Genomic DNA, 6,000 nt, shown 5'->3' on the forward strand with positions numbered 1-6,000 from the left:
AAAAGGTTAAATTAAATTTAAATGATAAACAACAATTCCAATATACTCAGAGACTGTAACGTGCCATGTAGAACTAATTTTATCTTGAAAATATGAAGAGATTAGATACATAAAACAGGGAGCCTAAATTATTAAAACAAAACAAAACAAAAGCCTTAGCCAGGGAGGAATCACTCATCTCCAACTGTGCTCCAGGAAGGAAGTTGTGCTAAACCAAAGCCAAGGCTTCTACCAGCTCCAGGTGGCCAAAACGAATGACCCACTGATCCTCTCAGAGCCAGTTTGAAGATAAATCTAAAACACATTCTCTCTAGAGGGCAACAGGATTAGATGCATGGAGGGATTTGACACTTTGAAATTCCCACAGCTCCCTGTGCAGAAGAAAGAGAATGGAGACCAGGACTCACGAACCATACATTAATATTAAGTTTCTCTTTGGTGTTTGCAGCCTCCCAGCTTGATGGTCTCCTCCCACCAGCTAAACCCAGTCACCTTTGGCTTTTATGTAATCTAGTACCTTCTGATCTTTTCTTCTGTGCCTCCTACCTAAATCTCCTTGGCTTGAAGACCCTGATATCAATCATCTCCACCCTAGCATAAATAAATCTCAGCCACCACACTGCTTGACTGTTGTATTTGCTTGTTAGGCTGAAGAAGGCTGAGTCCAAAGCAAGTAACTGAGGCGTCCCTGAGCAGCTGACTGGTGGAGAGGGCTGTCCCTAGGCTTCTTCAAAGCTGTCCTTCTGTGGGTGTGACATTAAAGAAACCAGTGTCCCAGGATTCTGTAATCAGTTGGACTAGTGACTTTAAGGTGGGCCTTGACCCTTGGGATTTTGTGACTGAGTTCCTTAGATTTGAGGCAGCGTAACTGGGGGTAGATGGCTTGAGAACCAGCATCATGTTTTGCAACTTCTAAATCAAGAGAAGATGGAAGGGAAGTGTCCCACATGCTCCTGCACTCCGCCCCTCCCCCTTCCTCCTGACCCGTGTCTCTAGAGAGAAGATCAAACAAAGAGGTTGTCCAGGGTGGTGGAATGTGGTGTTTGGTTAAAGTCCCAGGCTGGCTGTGATTATAGTCACAGTGGCTGGGGAGACGCCCTGGGGAATGCAATGGGAGGGATTCCAATCCCTGAGAACATGTGCTTAGGCACACACACCCCCACACCCATATGTGCACACATGAGCTGCTAAAGCCTGTCCTCAGGCCCCACCCCTACCCGAGCGATACCCTCACCAACTCCCTTGAGTGCTTTTAGGAACGTGTGCTTTCTCCTTGGGAGACTGGACAGCCCCATGAAGGTAGGAGCTGACAAATGACTCTGTAGCCCTTGCTTCCACATCTGTCTTCCAGCAGCTGGAAGGCTCTCAAGGCCAGGGTCACAGACAAGCAACCTCTTTCTCCCTGATATTTTGTCTCTGTTTTTCAAGACAGGGTTTCTCTGCCTAGCCCTGGCTTTCCTGGAACTCTTTCTGTAGAGCAGACTGGCCTTGAACTCACAGAGATCTGCCTGCCTCTGCCTCCTAAGTGCTGGGATTAAAGGCAACATGCCACCACTACCTGGTTCCTTTCCTAATTTTTGCATCATGCCTAAGCAAGATTGATACCTCCCAAAGCTTTGTTGGATATGCAAATGGAGGATGAAAGGAATACATGAGCTGGGCAGGCCTTTAATTCCAGCACTCAAAAGGCAGAGGCAGGTGGAGCTCTCTCAGTGAAGGGCCATCCGGGACTACATACTAAGATCCTGTCTCAAAATAATTAATTAATATTAGTTAAAATTTTATCATCAACTTGGCACTCAAGTTTGAAGGTTGTCTTCCTTTTCCATTTTTGTGTTGGGGCAGGGTGGCTGCCACCCCTGTGTGACAAACTCTCTGAGGGACAGGAGTGTTTGCGTCACCACAGTCAGTGTGTCCTCTTCCCTTCAGAGAAGCGTATGATGGAAAGGAAATTAAACAACAAACACACAAGATTGAAGATGCTGCCCCAGCTTCTCCCTGAAGAGACGATCGGATCCTCTTCCTTGACCCCATCCCACATGCCTGTCCCAGGCTCCAGATCAGAGCATCCGGTGCCTAGCAACCGGAAGGCATCTGGCCCACTGGCCTGCACATAGACAGACTTATCCGCCTCAGGCTGCACAAAACATCCCAGGGAGGCTATGCAGAGGCTACACACCCATTCTTGCCACCAAAGGGACCTCAGCAGGAGCAGTCACCAACAAACTTCAAGTCAGGCGTCAAGGAGGGGGTTTTAGTGGCTCAGCCTACACTGGGTTTCCATCCTAGGCTGTTAGTGGAGAGTCAGGGGAGACTGCGAGTCCAACACTTTGGATGAGGAGTTGGTCGTGAGAGTGAGTGGTTGGGGAGGAGAGGTGGCTTTGGCCAGGGTCAGGATGCATCTGCAGCTCCTCTGCTCACAGCTTCTCTGTGATCGTTGACATTCCACAGAATACTTGGTCAAATGTAGGCGGTAGGACAGCTGCTGTTCCTCTTTGGAAAGATACTGGGAACACAGCTGATTTGGGACCCAGAGTCTGAGCTTGAATAACTTCCTTTTTTGTCTGCCATATCCCTCATCTGTCCTTCACTCTATGCTGAGTAGAGCAGAGCTGGGATTCTAACCTGGTCTCCTTCCTTCCTTCCCTTCTTCTCTCCTTCCCTTCCTCCTTCCTCCCTCCCTCCCTTTACCCTGCCTCCCTCCTCTCCCCCCCCTTTCTCTCTTCTTTGCTGTGTTTTTAGATGGGGTCTCAGGTATCTCACACTGCCTTCAGACTCCAAAGATGACCTTGAACTTCTTGTCTCCACCTCCCAAGTGCTAAAATCACAGGCTGTGCCAACATGCCCCGTTTATGCAGTGCTAGAGATGGAACCCACAGCTTTGTGTGTGCCAGGCAAACCTTCTACCAACAGACACACACACACACACACACACACACACACACACACACACACAGCCCTAGCTCTGCTCTTGTGCTGGCCACTTAACTGTGACTAAACCCCTGAGACCAGTGGAAGGCCTGGCTCACAGTTCACAGATTTCAATGCAGTCACTCAGCTGTCTGTCAAGCTGGGTCCTGTTGGTGAGGCAGAGCATCATGGTGGAAGGAAGTAGGGGCAGAGTTGCTCACTTCCTGGCTGCCAGGAGGTACAGACACAGAGAGGATAGAACCAGGGACAAGTTAGAACCTTCAAAAGCACACTAACAGTGACCTAGCCAGTCTCCACCTCTTATAGTCCATTCAGCTGTGAGTTAATCAATGAACCATTGATGAGGATGGCATCCTCCTGATCCATTCACCTCTCAGTAGCCTGACAGCCCTTAACACAGGAGCTTCTAGGTGACAGATTCAAACAGCCCTCAGAAACCATGATTTTAACCCTCAATAAAGCTTTATGGGTTGGGGGAGGGATACCTCCTCCTCTTTGTTTTTCCCCAGAGTCCCAGCCCCAGGTAATCAAGAGCACTCTTACGGATGAAGCAGATAATAGCCATACTCAAGCTGAAGGTATGAGAATTGAATGTGATCCCCATTCAGGTCAGCAGGTAGGTCGAAGCACCGAGCTTGCAAGTTCTAGGCTGGTTGGGGATAAGAGAAAGTCATCTCAAAAACAAAATGGACAAACAACAGCAAAACAAGCAGACTGCAACAAAGAAGATAAATACCTATGATAACCGGCCTAATGAGCTGTGTCATGTTGTGGTACTTCATATCAGTGAGCCCCAATCTCTTGGTCTTAATGTGATGGCTAATCTCAACTGTCTACTTGATGAGATCAAAAATCACCTGGGAGACTGGCTATAGGGGAATCACACCTGGCTGGGGCTCCTTTCCCTTTTAACATTTATTTATTTATTACTTTATGTATATGAGACCTTTGTCTGCAGGTATATGTAAATGCACTGTGCACATGCCTGGTGCCCCAAGAAACCAGAAAAGAGCATCAGATCCTCCGGAACTGGAGATACAGATGGTTGTGAGCTGCCATGTGGGTCTTGGGAATCAAATCTGGGTCCTCTGCAAGAGCAGAAACTGCTCTTAACCACTGAGCCATCTCTTCAGCCTCTGCTAGGACACCTTTCATAAGAGCACAAATCTGACTCACAAGGGCCCCATCCTCACTACCTAATTACCTCCCAAAGGTCTTCATTTAGTGACCCATCCCACTACATAAGGATTTGAACATAAGAATTTTGTAGACGTGCAAACACTTGGGTCATATGGAATTGTAATAGCATCTTTGCCTTGATAGCAGAGTCATTTTCTCCCTGTTGGTGTGTTTGAGACAGAACTCTGCTATGGAGCCCCAGCTGGCCTTGAACTCAGAAACCCTCCTGTATCAGCTTCCTGAGTACTGGAATTGCAAATATGAGCCATGGTACCTACTGGGATTGCAACCATCAAGCCTTATCAGGCTTCGCTCATAAGAATCCTTACCTTAGACCTTAGTTCTCTTTCCCATCTTGCAAGATGGTGAGTGAAAAAGCTGAGAAGCCTGACAAAAAAGAGAAAAGGCCTGCAGCCAAGAAGGCTGGCAGTGATGCCGCAGGTGCCCCTGCTGCCGATGCAGCCAAAAAGGGTGAGCCTAAGGTTAAAAAGCCCAAGAAGGGGAAGCCGTATTGCAGCCGGAACCCTGTCCTGGTTAGAGGAATTGGCAGGTACTCCCGATCTGCCGTGTATTCCAGAAAGGCCCTGTACAAAAGAAAATACTCAGCTGCAAAAACTAAGGTTGAAAAGAAGAAAAAGGAGAAGGTCCTTGCTACCGTCACCAAACCAGTTGGTGGTGACAAGGATGGTGGTACCCGCATGGTTAAGCTTCGAAAAATGTCCTGGTATTACCCTACTGAAGATGTTCCTCAGAAGCTGCTGAGCCATGGCAAAAAGCCCTTCAGTCAGCATGTGAGAAAGCTTTGTGCCAGCATCACTCCTGGGCCTGTCCTGATCATCCTCACCAGGCGCCACAGAGGCAAGAGGATGGTTTTCCTGAAGCAGCTGGGCAGCGGCTGGCTACTTGTGACGGGACCTCTTGCCCTCAACAGAGTTCCTCTGCGAAGAACACACCAGAAATTTGTCATAGCCACCTCTACAAAAGTTGATATCAGTCAAGATTCCCAAACATCTGACTGGTGCTTACTTCAAGAAGCAGCTAAGCAAGCCCAGGCACCAGGAGGGCAAGATCTTCGACACAGAAAAGGGAAATACGAGATTACAGAGCAGCGCAAGGCTGATCAGAAAACCATGGACTCGCAGCTTTTGCCAAAGATCAAAGCTGTTCCTCAGTTTCAGGGCTACCTGCGGTCTCAGTTCTCTCTGACAAACGGGATGTATCCTCACAAACTGGTTTTCTAACTTGCTATCAACCTAATTAAATAGCTTCATATGTTAAAAAAAAAAAAAAAAAAAAAAAAAAAAAAAAGAATCCTTACCTTAGACTCTCCAGTATGCCAAAAGAGAGGTTAAGGTTTTCTTTTCTTTTCAACATTTTTAAAAAATTATTTATTGTGGGAGTACCACATGCCAGAATGAGCATTTGGAGGTCAGACAGAGGACAATTTGCAGTAGGCTTCTCCCTTCTATCATGAGGGTTCTGAGGCTTGAGCTCAGGTCAAGCTTAGCAACAACCACCTCTACCTGCCAAACCATCCCACTGGCCTTGGGTTTAGGCCTTCTGTACTGATTTCCTCATTGGCCATCTTGAGAACCACCACACTGGTTTTAAGTTTCCTGTATTTACTTACAGCACTAGGGGTTGCTTCCATGGTGAGGGATTTTTTTTTTTTTTTTTTTTAAAGACAAGGTTGACTGTTACAGTGTTTAGAATCTGTGCAAAGACAGAGAGGACTCATGCTAGTCCAGCCCCAAGAGGACCCTAAGTGCAGGCAGCTGTGAAGTGCTGGATCCTAACTTCCTCATTTTAAGCAGCTTCCAGGACCAGCTCTGGTCTTCTCCATTTCCAGCAACAGGATTTGGGTCTCACAGTTCCCATCTCCCCCAACCC

At 47.5% G+C, this 6,000-nt stretch overlaps 1 pseudogene; it reads left to right on the forward strand.

Moving 5' to 3' along the window:
- The first annotated feature begins 4,472 nt into the window (after positions 1-4,472).
- LOC127231457 (60S ribosomal protein L6-like) lies at positions 4,473-5,398 on the forward strand (annotated as a pseudogene).
- Positions 5,399-6,000: the final 602 nt, after the last annotated feature.

Source organism: Phodopus roborovskii, unplaced genomic scaffold, assembly GCF_943737965.1.
Source record: "Phodopus roborovskii unplaced genomic scaffold, PHOROB, whole genome shotgun sequence".
Lineage (NCBI taxonomy): Eukaryota > Metazoa > Chordata > Mammalia > Rodentia > Cricetidae > Phodopus > Phodopus roborovskii.